General features: G+C 48.9%; 1 protein-coding gene across 7 annotated transcripts in view; it reads right to left on the bottom strand.

The window, feature by feature from the left end:
- Positions 1–16,061, bottom strand: part of Arntl (aryl hydrocarbon receptor nuclear translocator like) — a 95,694-nt gene that overhangs the window by 66,281 nt on the left and 13,352 nt on the right. For all 7 annotated transcript variants that reach the window (XM_023719390.1, XM_023719393.1, XM_023719391.1 and 4 more), the window contains exon 2: positions 5,338–5,410. The gene's annotated coding sequence lies outside the window, so the exon portion shown is untranslated. The remainder of the gene's footprint in view (positions 1–5,337; positions 5,411–16,061) is intronic.

Below are 16,061 nucleotides of genomic sequence, written 5' to 3'. Positions count from 1 at the left end.
AGTGTAAGGGCCTGAGTTCAATCCCTGGTTCCACAAGAAAAAAAAAAAAAAAAAAAAAAAGAGGAGACCTAGCTTCATCAGGGAAGCCAAGGAAGGCTTCCCCCGAGCACTGAGGGGTAAGCAGGAGGGAAATCAGGAAAACCAGGCGCCCCTGCACGGGAAGGCAGCTGCACTGGCATCTGCAGGCAAAGTAGGCAGTTCCGTGAGGCTGCTGGTCACAGCTCTGCGCTCAGAAGGACTAGAGAGAAATGTTCCCAGTGTCCTGTGAGGCCCAAACAAAGGTGCATTCTTGCCACCACAACTCCGTGGTTCAGTAGCAGAACCAGGAAATGAAGACAGGAGGTATCAAGCTGAAGGCCCTCGATGAAAACACAAGTGTGTTTGCGACAGACTCCTGCACTTTGCTGGTTCCACTGTGGATACAGATCTGGGATTCCTGGGTCACTGCCTCTTTCCTTTCAGTTATCCTCAGTGCACATTCACTGAGAATGTTACAAAGTCCCACATGAAGATAAAAATGCCCCTTGCATCTACTTTCATAGAGAATCCTGTAGCCCAAAACGCATTCTCATCTGGACTGTGAGTGCGTCTTATTCCTGAAAACTCCTTCATGGATCATTTTACATTTTCAATTACAATTAGTAACTCATCAACAAGAGCGAAAAAGTAATTAAAAATTAAAAGTCAGAGGCAAAGAATATAGAGAAGTGACACTGCCAAGATCCCAGTATGCTGAGGGACACAACAGCCAGCCACAAATGCGAGCAGGACGATCTCTCCTCCCACACCCAGACCTGAGAAGTGGGTTGGCCTCACTAAACTCAGTGGCCAGCAAACCTCCAATCCCAAGTGCATTTAATCGCATTATAAATCTGTTATTTGGCTGCACAAACAGACTTTGCTATCTTCACTCTCTTAGCAAACACTTACTGAGTCAGGTGCACCATGCTGGCACTGGGAGCAGAGATTTTGTGTGTGTGTGTGTGTGTGTGTGGTCTCAGAGATTGTGTGTGTGTGTGTGTGAGGTCTCCACCCTAAGGAGCTCAGTTTACTAAGCTTAACAGATAAGTCAACAGCTACTCCGATAAGTACTTTGCAAAGAGACCCATGCAGGTTGTCCTGGGAGGCAGGCGGAAGGTCACTTCCAGGTCACAGAGAGGCTGGGTGTGGGGAGGTTCGTGGAGGGAGGGGGTGATAATGGAACTGTGCCACGTCAGGGAGGGGGGGGGGGGGGGGGGCAGCAGGGCTCAGGTCATTCCCAGGAGATGACCTAGCACCGGCCAAGGTCCCAGAGTTGAGTGCTGGTGCTGGCAGGGCTCAGGTTGAAAATATGGCTTTGAGAAAAGGTAGAATGAGGAAGGTGCCCATGGGCCAGGTAATGGGAGGGCTGCAGGCTCCCTGAGGGTCTGGACTTTCCTCCTGAGAGCACTGAGGAACCCTTGACAAGCTTTAAGTGAAGAAAAAGAGCCTGAGATGCAGGAGCTACAGACACCCTGCTGACAAAAGCTTTGGGACAGAATGAGGGAGAAGATGGGCAGGATGACCAATTAAGAGGCTGCTGTCAAAAACAAGGCTGGACGATGACTCCCAAACACAGGAATAAGAAAAGAGGAAAGATTGTGTTGAAAAAAAAATCACAAGATGGGCTGTTTAAGATGTGGCAGCCAGCAGCATATGACAGCTGAGGGAAAGGACAAGCCAAGGGTGATTCCAGGTTAGACCAATGGCATCCCAGAGAACAAAGCAGCCTGCCCACATCAGGGAGGGGTCAGACACCCAGGAGGGTAGGCTGAGTGAGCTTCTGTGGAGAGGGACATCCAGAGATCTTCAGGACAAAGCAGAAGTAGATGGGCTCCCTGGGGAGAACACCAGGGATGACAGGAAAGGGCCAAGGAAAGGAACACAGGCTGAGCAGGCTGCAGAGGCTGGGAGGCTGGCAGGAAGCAGGAGACAGCACAGCAGGTGACCAGGAAGGCAATGCGCAGCTGCCAGCCCTGGGCCCTCAGGGGCCAGCCCTTCCTGCAGGACAGCAGGAAGGGGCAGCCAGGCACAGAAATCCAAAGGATGGGCTCAGCAGCCGAGTCTAGTGATGTCCAACAGCACGGTCACACGCTCCCCTTGACAGGTTCACAGCTCTCTTGCTGTCAGAGAGGCCCCTCTGGCCAGCTAGCTACCTGATCATCAGCTCACACTCTCCACCCCAACCTCACTTTCCTTCCCCATGTTAGCATGCCAGATGTCACATCATACATCTCCTCCATCTGCGACACCTGCCTGGCGAGGACAGAAACTTCGTCTCGTGTCACCTCTGTTACTACTGCCGAGGGCAGTGTCTGGCGCACGGAGGCTATGTATGCAGTGCGTCCCAAGTCACCTGGTTCATGGGGAACAATAAACAATTACTCAGCATAGAACACGCTGCATGCCAGATTCTGTCCTAGGCACCGGGGATACAGCGAGAAGGCAAGATGCGCTTCGCTTCTGAGGCTTGAAGCTGGAGGTGAGCAAGGAAAGCCACCACACATTTGGAGAAAAACTGCATTGCAGGTGCCTTAGAGCTAGCACTGGCACCTGCTCCCGGCCTTCAGGTGCTATTTCCTGTCCAAGTCCAAGGCTGTCACCTCCTCCAAAAACTAAAGGACAACTTCACAGGGGAAGCGGTTAAATTAAGTGTGTGAGGTTTGCTCTTAAGACTCCCCAAATTTCTTTCACCCTTTTAATCCTAAGAGGTGGAAACAACTAGAGATTTTAAATAATTAACCTGAAGGGGTCAATCTACTTCTATACAAGTAGAAAGAGAAATTTTAGAAGTAAAAGAGAGAAAACAGGGAACAGGATAAACCAGGGGTCATACATTTTGGGTTCAAAGATGTAACCTAGGGGCCGGGGAGATAGCTCAGTAGAATAAGTGCCTGCCTGGCAAGCACAGGGACCTGAGTTCAATCTCTGGTTCTGCAAAAATAAATAAATAAATAAATAAATAATAAAAGGATTGGGGCTGGGGAGATAGCTTAATAGAATAAGCACTTGCCTGGCAAGTGCAACAGGCTGAGTTCAATCCCTGGTTCTGCTAAAAAAAAAAAAAAGATGTAATCTAGAGCCAGTTATTTGGCTTCTTAATGCCTTGATTTCTTATGGCTACATGGAAATCCTAAAGCTCCCACTGCAAGTAGTTGCAAAGATAAAATGAAATGATGCACCGAGTACTTACCACTGTGCTTGTGCCTGACGAGTGTGTGATCAATGGTGGCTGAATAGTTACACCTACTGCTTCCTTTCCTTCCTTTTGTGGGACTGTGGATCAAACCCAGGGATTCACGCATGCGAGGCACACGGTCTACATCTGAGCTACACCTCCAGCCCTTCTAGATGGCCTAAAACTTGCAATTCTCCCATCTCAGCCTCCTGAGTAGCCGGGACTACAGGTGTACATGTGCCACTGGCCTGCCTGCACCGACTGCTCTCATTGTTAGACCTCTAACTGCTTTAGTTATAGAAACTAAGTAGAAAACTATTTAGAATTCAAACTACAGAACATACCCTTGAAATACTCAGGTCACGAATTGATAGAGAACGATTCGAGGAACCCTCCCAAAGCCCCCATACATGTACAGACTCCACAGGAAGTTTATTTCGGTATTTGGTCCACTCCATTGTCTCCAGTTTACATATCTGTAACTATCTCCCCAACGGATTGCATCCTGTCTTATGGCAGAAGTCCCACATGGGCTGGATTCTGTGCTGCAAGTTGTGGCACAGTTATGAGCACCACACCTCCTAAGAGCCTAAGAATCACAAGCCCAGTGTACACACCAACTCCAAACACAGCTTGGCTCCAAAGGAGGCAAGGGGAGAAGTCGCAGCTTGCTTCGCCTGTCTCAAAGCTAAAGAAAAGCTTAACCTGACACGCAAATACCTAAATGCTACTGTTTCCCAAAGTCTCCATGAGTGGTCTATTTTAGTGACATCTTTGACATCTTCATTCTTTCTTCTCACTGATGCCTGATCCCATGCAAATGGCTTCATCACGTCTTCCCCTTACACCCCAGTACATTCCTAAGGCCACGTGTGAAGACTTGGCCACAAATTCAGCATCCTGTCTTTGGGTCCCTTCTCCTCGGTCTGTGCTACGCAACCATCTTCCATGGCTGGGACTCTGTTGTCCACGACCTAAGGGCTCTTCTACCTTCCTCCTTTCATCCCCAAGTCAGGCAGCTTCCCCAGGGCTCAGCCCTCTGCTCATCCTGAGGAGGATTTAAAATTATGGCTTCCGTTCTACGTCTCCACACTTCACCTCAGTCCAGGCTTCAGCCCTGCCTTTCCAGTCATCTACTAGACATGCCTGTGAATGAGTCACTGTCACCTTGAACTCCGCATTTCTAGAGCGAGCTGCCACAGCCATCTCTTTTCACCCCAACAACCACATTCCATCAACGATACCATCGCAAAACACCAAGCTTAAATGTCCACCTTCTTTGGCTCCTGTCTTTGAAGTCTAACAAGGCTAAATACCTGACCGGTTCTTCCTTGGCAATATTTCTACCTGTCATTTGCTTGCATTAGCCATGTGATTCATGCCTGGACTGCTACTATTGCCTTCTAACATGGTCCTGTGTCTCTTGCCCAGCTAGAAGATGTTTTACTTCTGTTGTTTTATGTCTCTGCTCAGAATAACTTCAATGGATTCTCACTGCCTTCAAGATAAAATCTGAGCGCCTTGACACCTGGTATCTACAAAAGGAGCAGGCAAATGGTAGACCACACATCGAATCAAGCCCACCACCTGTTTCTGTAAATAAAATCTTCCTGGAACATAGCCATACCCATTCATTTACATGTCATCTTTGGCTGTTTTCATCATAACTGTGGGGGTCACACAGCCTATGAAGCCAAAAATATGAAGAACATGGTCCTCTACAGAACGTCTGCTGACCTGAGCCAGATTAACCAGAAGTCACAGTACTCCACCAAAGTTCTTGCCCATGAGTCCTTTCGGTGAAGCTTGTGCTCCAGTGGGCCTGCAGAGCTCACTGTCTCTCCATGTCCTACCCGGTTCTCAAGCGCAGAAAAGTTTACTTTACTCTTGGTTTCCTTCCAAACAGTTGCATCCATCCCTGCACTGTGAGTTCTCCTCCAGCCTCCGGCTCTGCATGTACCACAGAAACCTACAGTGGGAGTCCACTCCCCTGTGTAACCTTCCAGCCCATACTACAGTCTTCCCTAGGCCCAGCTTGGTATCCTCCACAGAGCACCTGCCAATGATAACTACCTTGCCCTTCCCCACAAATGCCAATCTTTGATAGCACAATTTGGTAAGAAGACAGCAAACAAACTTACCGATGAAGGCCTAGGATTCCACATTTGCAAAGATTACGCTGTGTCCAAAAGCATGCACTCTTGCCAGCACCACCTAAAAGCCAATGAAATAAGAGTTTAGCTCTCAAAGAGAATATTTATACATTTTTTAAATTCATAATACACACTAAGGTTTGACTGACCATCCTTCTAGACTGCCCGTCTCTGCTTTTTTGCCTAGAAAACCCCTGCTTGTCCTTGAAACCCACTGGGTAATCTCTCCCTAGGGGCCTCACCAACTCCCAAGCAGGTCAGGGATTCCACCCTCCTCTCAGTTCCCATGGAACACAGTGACATACTGATGACAACACATGGCACATTGTGGCAGAATTTCTTGTTTAGCAACAGGAATCTCTAGACTGTGGGCTTTCCAAGAGAAGAGACCTGTGAAATTCACCCTACCCCTACCCCCACTGTATAGCACACTGTGGGATTTATATATGTCCTTAACAGACTTTAGTAAAATTGATGGAAAAATAACCTGCTTAATTCATTAACATATGTCTGGGTACTACGCTTCTGCTAGGCCATAGTTTTCACCACAGAAAGGATTGCCTCCTCGGTCCCACTGCTTTGAATAGGCAATGGCTCACCAGGAAGGATTAAGGAGATTAATCTAAATACACTCCTTCACAATGCTACTTCCCTGAGCAGGAAGCGTCAAGGTTCCCAGACTCTAAGAAAGCAAGGTCAACTCCTGAGCCAGGGTGCCAGGCCTGCACCGACTGGCCCAGCCCGACACAACAGCCTCAGCTTGCCTGGGTTCCCCAGCGAACACTACCATTCCGACATACAAGGCTGCCAGCCAGCCCCCCAGACACACAGGACCCTTGCGGCATCCTCTTGTTGGACAGCTGCCTCCACTTTTCTCCATGCTATTTCTCTCTACGGATGCTATTTATTTCAAACAGGGGACCCGAGGCCGAGTTCATAGTGGGGCCCTCAAAATTGTGTCTTTTACACCCCACTTTTGTAGCAAAATGTGGAAGACATCAAATTTATCATCCTAACCATTTTCAAGTGTACAGCTTGGCAGTAGTAGGTGCATTTATGTAGTTATGGACTCATAAGTCCCACCATCTACCTCAGAACCCTTTTCATCTGCAAAATGGAAACTGCCCATCAAATAACTCACCCTTCTCTCTTCTCTGGCACCAACAAGTTTTAGTGAAACCAAACAATGAAGAAATGAAAATACAAATAAATCAGACTCAACTCTCCCTCTCCAGAGAAGTACTCCTATGTACTACCTTTACATCTTTCTCAGATTACTTTTTTCTTTCTTTTTTTTTTTTTTTTTATTTTAGGGAAGGGTCTACAGGGTGTTCAGGGTCTCACTACTAGATCAGACTCCTAGTGACCCACCTGTTTACAGCCTCCCAAGAGCTGGGATTACAGGTGCACGCCCAGTCTCAATGCACCCCAGGGACAGGGCCAGCACAGCAGACCCAGGGATTGAACCCCCAGCCCCTGCGCCTGCTCGCAGGTGCTTTAATCCGGTGAGCTACTTGGCTGGCCCTTTCTCAGATTTATTGCAATCCTAGATGATTTTTTTAGGGGTGGGGTGGTGGTACTTGCAATTAAGCCCAGAGCTTTCACATCCTTTGTATTTCTTTATTTTGGGGGCACATCTCACTAAGTGTCTAAGTTTTCTTTGCTGACCTCAAAGTTGTGAGACTCCTGCCTCAGCCTCCCAGAATGCTGGAGATATAGGTGTGCACCACCATGTCCAATTGAAATGATTTTGATTTCTGTCTCTCTCCAGCTCCCTCCCACCTCCCACCCTTGCACAATTATATTCTCCTTCAGGGCAGGAACTATGAATCACCTGCAGTTAGGCTCCAGCCCAGTGCGTGTATCTGGCTCGTTCTCCATGTTGCTGGCTGTACTGTGTATGTCTCACACCTCACCTTGCAGCGTGCAGCAGCATTTAATCACTGCCTCTTGCTCAGCTGCTCCCTTCATCCAGCTTCCAGGACAGGACTCCTTCAGTGCCCCACTGGCTTCACTGGCCACTTGGTTTCTTCGGCCCCTCGCCCTGTAGTGTGGAGAGCCCCCAGCTACCTCTGTTCTGCCCTCTGCTATCGCTGCCTTAGTGATCTCACCTAGTCCGAGCATTCAGTGCTGATACTCATATTATGGTCTGTGTCTAGCTGTCTCCCAAAACCACATGCAGTCCTTGGGGTGGCTTCTAGAGTTTGTGATTACTTCAGGCTCCAATGCTGGGATTATGGGTGTGAGTGCTGCACTCGCCCTGGGGCAGAGAGCCTAAATGCAAGATGGGGAAGGGAGAGACTGGCTGGCTGCCTCAGCGGCTGCCCCTCCTTTTACTCTTTGCTGTTTTCCACCACCATGAATGGCTGCCCTCTGCCATGCACCACTCTGCCTTAGAGCCAGCCAAGTATGGCCTGAAATCTCCGCTAACTGTGAGCCTATCCTTCCTTAATTTCGGGTGTCAGATATTTTGTCCCAGAGAAAAGTAACTAAGACAGCTCACCCAGATTTCTCTCCAAGCCTGGACCTCTCCCCTGAACTACTGACTGTGGATCCAACTGCCAGTGTCAAGTTAGAAGTCAACAGGACAGAAGCACTACACAGGCCATGCTACTGTCTCAAAACATATGCTCAACGCATCCCCCTGCCCTGGCCCTGGAGCGGCTCCCCTGATCCATCTCGGTGTAAGACACCCTTCTTCAGCTGCCCAGGCCAAAAGATCAAAAGCTGCTCCTTGCTGTCTTTTGCTCTCATTCCATGTCCAGCCCTCACCAAATCTGGCCTTCACCTCCACACTGCACTGAGAATGTGAGCACTCTGCACTTCTGCCACCATCACCACCCCACACTGTCCCAACAGTCGAGTAGGGTCCCTGCCTCTGCCCTTGCGTCAGTCCCACCTCCCCCTGTAGTCTACCAACAGAGGACTAAATCTGGTACAACGTGAATCGCATCAGGTCATTTCTTTGTTCGAATTCCCCATAAGGATGATAGCACAGTTAGAAGGTTGAAGTGTGCCCTGACAGGCCCTGGGACAGGCTGGAGGACAGGAGGGTCTCTAGGCCACCACCCTCCCCCATCCTCCTTCCTCTGCTGACAGTCCGGGCATGATCTCCTAATATCTGATTTTTCATAGAAAGGAAAATTTTTATAAGGAGGGAAATGCAATCAGTCCACTTCCCTTTCCAGTTAGGGTACCACAAGAAGCCATAAAACGCGGTACACCCCATCATTTAATTACCAAGTTCCAAAAATGCAGCAGCCCATCCAAAAGACAGTCACTTATCCCCCCGGTGGGGCTGGGGAACATTCTTCCAACCTCCACCTGGCCACCAAGTCGTGTTTGCTTCATGTCTTTAGATCTAATCCCTCTCTTCCCCTCACTGATGCTGTAAGGTTAAGAACAAATGAAATCCCTCGTGCCTCTGCTTGGCTCAAGCCTCAGCAGCTCTCCCCGTAGCTCCAGTCATAACCTTCTCCAGTCCCTCTCCTTTCGGCCACCTCTGCTTCCTTGTTTCCACCCACAGCCCAGCACTGGGAACATTTTAATACACCTCACTTAGGAAGCCCAGGCTCCCTATGCTGATTGTTACTGTTAACAACTCAAGGCCAGTGGGTCAGGCTAACTCCAAGGGCCTAGCAGGGTCATTGGTAGGGCGACTCTTCAGAGAGGAAGCTGCTGAATGGATACTGACACGGACAAACCCTTCCGGTAGAAATCAGCCAACCCTCAGGTAGAGAGATTCAAGAGCTGTCTGAGAGTTCCCAGTAAATTGCCAGGCGATCAGAGAGGCGCACAAGCAGTGGCAGGGGGTGACGAGAAGTGTGTGCGGAGTCTGCAGAAAGTGCTGCTGCAGAGAGCGCCACCCAAACGAGGAGAGACACTTTGTGCCTTTTAAGAAACAATTTTCGCAGCAAAGCTGAGGAGAGAGAGAGGCTTCTGACATCATGGGGACAAGGTAATAAGGCTGTAAAAATGGAACTCACATAAACCACACACAGAGCCCACATGGGCCCAATTTTCCAGGAAAAATAACGATTGCCCTAGCATTCAGGTGGGGGAAGTCACACTTGTGTCACAGCACAGAAAACAGCTTTCAAAAGTCGTTAGGCTGCAGAAGAGCTGTTGCCGGGTCTGCCAAATTAACAGAGAGGGCTCTCACCTGCCCCCTCCTCCAGAGGAGAGCAGGGCACTGGAGCTGCAGGGCTGTGCACGTCAGGGGGGTCCTATGGCCCTGTGAGTTCTCTTCTTGGGCCAGATGGCCACAGGATGTCACTCCCTGCAGCCCTGGCCTTCTGGCAAACACTCCTAGGAGCTCCTCTGTGGCCTGGGTGGTGCTCACCAGAATCCTTGGCCCCACCTCTAGGCTTCATCTTGTCACCAGCTCTGCCCTCTTCCACCTCTGCACCCCTCAGCATTCACAAGCTCACCTCTGAACATGGAGTCCCCACCCTCTTTTCTGGCTCTACTATTCTATCTTCCCCCACTCCTAGGCAGGACAGCTTCACAGTTGGCAGTCCAGGTTCCTGAGCCACCTGAACGGGGGCCCAATCTTGGCTCCAGCACTGCCATCCTGGGCAGTTAATTAACTGCTACAATCTTGGCTTCCTCATCTATAAAATGGAGATAAGGACTGCGCCTCATCTGGGTCACTGTGGTGTGGATTAAATGGGATAACAAATATAATGTGTTTACAGCCATACCAGGGACCTGCTGCACCCCAGAAAGTTCCAGCCATGACACACAACCAGTCTGTCAACCAAGTCCCGCACACAGCCCCTTGTCCTTCTACCTCCATCTGCTCTGCACAGGCCTCTACTTTCACCAAGAATGTGAGCCTGTCCTTCAAGGAGTTGACAAAACCAAACAGCTCCACAAAGCCCTTCTTGATTTCCAGCCCCAGCGGCCGGAGTTTCCTCCTCACCTAACAGGATGAGCCCGAGTCCTCAGAGGCCCCTCTTCTTCATGTCCCTTGGATAACCATGAGTGTTGAACTTTTTTGCATCCTTCCCACTCCCTAGTCATGAGCTCCTCAGAAAAAGGGGGTGGTGGGGTTTTTGTCCTCAAATGTTTACCCCCTTTAACCTCGTATGGCCTAAAGACTCAGTAAACATTTGCTGCATTAAACTGAAGTGCAAAGCCAAGAGCCAGGGTCTGCCTAAGAAATCAGACACTGAAATATTCACAGGAACAGAACAGCAGGTCACAGGAAGTCCTCCCAATACTAAAGCCTAGCAGGCTCCAAAAGGTACCAGGGCTCAGCTCAGCCCAATTTCATGTCATTTTCTAATGACCTAAGAAAAGCCTGACAAGCTCAGTCTCACCTAAGGAGGTACAGTTTTTTTCCTCAGAAATCTTGTATGCTTTTCCTTATTTTAGGCTATTCTTGAAACATCCTGAAGAAAAGATCACTATTTATTTCACTTCATTATTGTTTTAAAACACAAATATATATATATATATATATGGAATCAAACTTAGGACCATGTGCTTTCCAAGCAGGCCTGTGCCACTGAGCTATATCCCCAGTTCCTTCATTATTATTTCAAAGCATTGGATGTTGGGTTATAGGATTCCTCAGTCACCACAGGTGTATTACTCCTTACACACTTCCCACTCATGAACAAATATATTATGAACTGTTTGTACATACACAGCCTTTCTCTTATACCTAAATTCACATTATTGTTACCCTGCTTCTTCCTTCATGGAAGATTCAATAAAGACAGAAGCACTTTTTCAATATATATTCACAATATTCTTCTTAAAAAAAGAAAACTCTGCTTCTCTATTGAATCTTGGACCACTGACATTAGCTAGATAAATGCCAATTTAATGAAACGATTCCATAATACGCAAAAATGGCTTAATGCAGCATTAGCTGAAAGAGCAAAAATTAGAAGCAATTTAAATGCTCTGTAACAAGCTCATGGCTTGCTGAAGACATTCCCTTGACAGAGTATTATGTAGCCATCTTAAATGAGCCAGAGAAACCAGGGACCACAGGGAGGGAGGATGAAGATACGACATCAGGAGTGAGTTGGCGGACACTGAGGGCGTCCCTGAGTCCGTGCCACCTGGGCTGTCCCAGCTGGGGCAGTGTAGGCCCTGGGGCTGAGGTCAGGACAGTTAAGGGAAAGCTAAGAAAACATCGCTAAATGGCCAGAGAACCTGGCAGTAGGTATGGAAAAGAGAACCCTGGGCTCAGGACAGGGCACCCACTGAGGAGCACAGGACGGGAGTAGAAAGGCTCTGTGAGGCCGAGGTCAGTCTCAGAATTCCATGTGCAGACAGGCAAGGGGTGAGGGAGAGGGCTCTGCCTAGATCTGTAGGAGGAATCCATCTTGGACGCAGAAGTGATTTTCAAAGCCTCCAGACATGCACTGTCAAGGCTGTCCTGCTCTCCACACCCCAGGGGCCTCCCATTATGCCAGCGCACCAGAGGCTCTGCTGACGCCGCCGAACGCCTCCGAATGCAAGGGGGACTCCCTCGGCGCTTTGGCCTCCTCCTGGCTCACTTCTCTTGGGCAGGGGGGAGGACGGCTTCTTCCTTCCCTCCTCAGCAGAGGGAGGCACCTCATGCCAGGGGGTGTCCACCAGCTCAGCCACACGGAGGGCAGACTGCGTGCTCCCCAGCCACAACCCAGGAGGCGAAGGAGGGGCCGCTGGAGGAACTACGGAGCAATTAACTTATGGACTGAACTTTGAAAGAAATAAAACTGCGAAGGAAAATCTGTCATTAAAAATAGTGAACAAAATAAAATCACATCAATAAAAGTGCTTATGCCAGGCCAAGCTGGCTGTGCTTCCCTACACTGTGGCCAGATCCAACGAGCCCTGCAGATTTGGCGGCTGCTGTGACTGTGGCTGGCAGGCGTTCCAAGGGGATCAGTGGCACCCGAGGCCAAGCTGCACCCAAGTCCCCGAAGCTCCTGACAATATTCCCCTTGGGGACCAGGATAGGGTCTGGGCTGCTGCGGGACACAGAGCCACAAGCAAAAGACCTCCTCACCAAGCACAGCTATGTGAGGGGTGCACACGACAACCACATCCTCCTCTGCGTGCTGAACTTCGCGAAGCCCAAGTCATCTTGGGAGCGGGGAAACACCGTAAGACTAAAACCACCAGTGACCATTTGGGGAGAACCCCTGAGGACCACATCCAGCTCCTCTGAGGAATCCATTTCTACAGACACAGGCAAGATGCAGACCCTTCAAAGGAAGGGCACAACGACCAGTGGGAGGAGTAACAAGCTCCCTCCACTCCCAAGAAAACTGGGGAGGAGCAAGCAGTCACTGCATGAGCGACCCAGTGACCACTCTGCAGTGAAAAGGCACAGTCGTGGCGGAAGGGGGAGGAAGCTCTGAAGGCCCAGCAACTCCTCAGACCCCTTCTGAAGACGAAACCTGGAATGTTCCCTTACTGTGTCAGACAGTCATGAAACAAGCTTCAGAGCTTTGCTCCTTGCAAAGGAAGCCGAAAGGAGGCCAAAGAAGCAAGAGCATTCATTAGTTTGCAGGCTGTGCTGTGTCTCCATGGAGCTGAGGTCCTGAGGGCTTCCCGAGAGGGAGACATGAAGAATAGGACCAATGGCCACGCCTCAGGACCTGACCTGGAAGTCGGAAAGATTCAGTGCGGAAGTTCAAGAGAACTGCTTGAGTTCACCTGCAAAAGCTTTTCTGGTCATCTACCAGCCAGCAGCCATAACGGTCCCATGAGTGCTGGTGATCAGTTTCAAGAAAGGCAATAAAGGCAGAATCTTCCCAGCACGGGCAAAGGCCGAGGGATCCAGGAAAAGGACTGAGGGATCCTAGGTGATGCGAGAAACAACAGAATTAATTAAAAATAGTTTCCTAAAGGTAACAGCCAATATCCTAGCTGGACTTCCTTAAAAGTGGAAAACAATAGGAAAGAAAATGCAAGCTCGCCTGAGATAAAGCTGCAGCACACACAAACCTGGACACCGATGTGCAAACTGGGTCACTGCTCTTCAGAAGAGAGGGGTGCTCACCTGGGGTAGGCCTGAGATGGGGCACTAGAGGGACCGGAGAGCCAGCTTCTTTCTGGCTCACAGCTTTGGCTCTTGATTCCCACATGCAGGCCCTGAAGTAGCCCAGGCTGCCAGAGAGAGAGGCAGGTCGCCCTCGTTAGAGGCTCCTTGATCCTCCCCACCAAGGCCCAGGCACATGCAGGGCCCAGCTCCAGAATCAAAGACCTACGTCCTCATCCCAACTCTGGTCCTCTTGTGCCACTACAAACAGGCACTTGTCACCTCCTCTGGGCCCATTCTTACAACCTGTAATTATCTTCTTCATTGATTTCCTTGTTAACTGTCTCCTTCTCCCAGTAGAATGAAGGCTCCATGCCAGCCTGGCTCATTACTGCCCACAGCCCACATCTGGGACAGGAGTTGTCACACTGCAAGGCCTCAGCGGATGAATACATGGCTTGGGAACTGTCTGGCTTCAAGAGCCAGGCCTAAGCCCACCTTGCCAGGTGTGAGCGAAGTGCTAGGTGCACAGGTGGGTGCCCTCCCCAAAGTCCTAGAGCCAGGTTCAATGTCCCCAGCCCTTTGGTGCAGCCCAACTCAACCCTTCCTCTTCACTCCATCCCGAGAGCACAGCTCATGTGGCATAGGGAAAGGACAGCAGCACACTTCCTTCCATTTCAGGCTACAGCCAGATCCACAAAGCTGGGAACATGCGCAGAGAACACTAGAAATGCAAGGGGCCTGAGAGGACCAGGGTGCGATCACCCTGTCTCAGAATGATGGGTCTGGTGCCTGCAGGACCTGAGGATAAAGGAAGAGAGGCTCACAGAAGACAGAGGACCTGCAAAGCTCATTTTCTTCAGTGACTGCAGTAGAGGCAGGCCAAGATACAGGAGGAGAGCCACTGGCGCCTGTTCCCAACACCTTGCAGGCCCACCCTGACAATGAAAGATAACAGGAAACTGGGAGCTAGGTATTTTGAAAAGAGTAGAGGACCAAGAGATGAAAGGTGGGAGGGGAAGGAAATGAAAAAGGAATTAAGATGTGTCTGTTACACACGCGCACCAACTCCTCACGAGGAACCTAAGTATTATTCACTGCAAACATGGACTAATAAAAATATATTTTTTAAAACAACTACACAAGGGGAGTGTTTTTCATAATGCACCCCCTGATGCCTTAGTCAGGACAGGTCTGGAGAGCTCTGGGGTCACCTGCGAGTCTATAGTCCAGGCCAGGTCTCCAAAAAACCAAAATTCTAGATTTGGATTGGAAGTATTAATTCACAGCACTAATTTTGAGTACTCTTTTATGATTATAAAAGTTATACAGGCTCGCTGTCACAAACAGAAAAGTTCAGAGTAAGAAATGAGAATAAAAAAATCACCTCTGAGTCCACAAAGTGAGAACCACTGTTAGATTTTTGGTGCATTTTCCTCTTTCTATGAATGAGATTTCGGAAGAGCTGAGAGCACACTGTGAACTTAATTTTAATTCCTGCTTTTTTTTCTCAGTGAGTCTTATCTAAAATACTTCACAGCGTTCCAAGAAAGCAGCAAGCAGCTCATCCTCATTGAGCAAAATTAAGTAACAAAATAATAGAAACCTTTCATAAAGTTTTGAATAAATTTTCAAAAGCCAGGCATGGTGTTGCATGCATGCAATCCTAGCACTGGGCAAGGCTGAGGAAGGAGGATTGCAAATATGAGCCCAGCCCAGTCAACTTAAAAGGATCCTATTTCAAAAAAAAAAAAAAAAAAAAAGGCTAGAGAGGTAGCTCACCAGTATAGCATTTGCCTGGCAAGTACAAGGCCCTGAGTTTGATTCCTGGTAAAAAAAAAAAACAACATATATATATATATATATATATATATATATATATATGGCTGGTGATGTAGTCTATTGCAAATAAATAAATACATACATACATAGCAACGAAGTTCATAATTCCATTCCCCCCATCATGACCCCACCAAAAATTTTTTTCATTATTAGGATAAAAGTGTCCCATAAGATTCAAAACATTAAGCTCATTTCTATAGTCTCATCTTTTCCATAAGTATTATTTTGAATAAACCACATTTTTTTTCAAATCCACAGATGAATTTTATAGCTGCCTCTTAATATTTTGAAATCAAACTTTGCTGGCCTTGGCAAAGTTTCATCCTTTAATCTGCAAGTGGTCCAGAGCACTTAAAAATGACCACACCACCTTCACTGGACTAATCATTACCTTCATTTCATCTCATTGCCTACACAGTGGAGGGAGCATGTGGCCTGACGAGGACATTCCTGTCTGGTGTCAGCCTGACCCCCTCCCCTCATCCGTGGTGGATACACAGTCTGCAGTGTGGGCCCAAGGTTCCGGTCAGTGGAGAGCACAAAAAATCCCCTGGACATGAAAACTATTTAGGGTCAAGACCCCTTGCCACATGCAGTTTCCCACATCCACGCCACAATGTGTGCGTGCCAGCCTCTGGGCCAGACGCCTGGCCTCCCGAGGAATTCTGACAGTGTGCCCGCTTCCCCGGAGCTGCTGCTCTCAGCCATCCCGCATCCATCAGCCTCAGGCTGAGTCCGGAGGCAAGAATTCATCTCAGGCTAGGAGACAAAAGGACTACACCTGACCTAGCTCTCTGGCTCTTGTCCCCAGCTCTTTCTATGGTTAACTCACATTATGCAGTTCCCTGTACTGACGAGAGATGGTCTTTTGCACTGTTCA

This window comes from Octodon degus, unplaced genomic scaffold (assembly GCF_000260255.1).
Source record: "Octodon degus isolate 3935 unplaced genomic scaffold, OctDeg1.0 scaffold00067, whole genome shotgun sequence".
NCBI classification, from domain to species: Eukaryota; Metazoa; Chordata; class Mammalia; order Rodentia; family Octodontidae; genus Octodon; species Octodon degus.
Note: the sequence above shows the minus strand (reverse complement) of the source record. Positions and strands in the feature narration are given on the sequence as shown.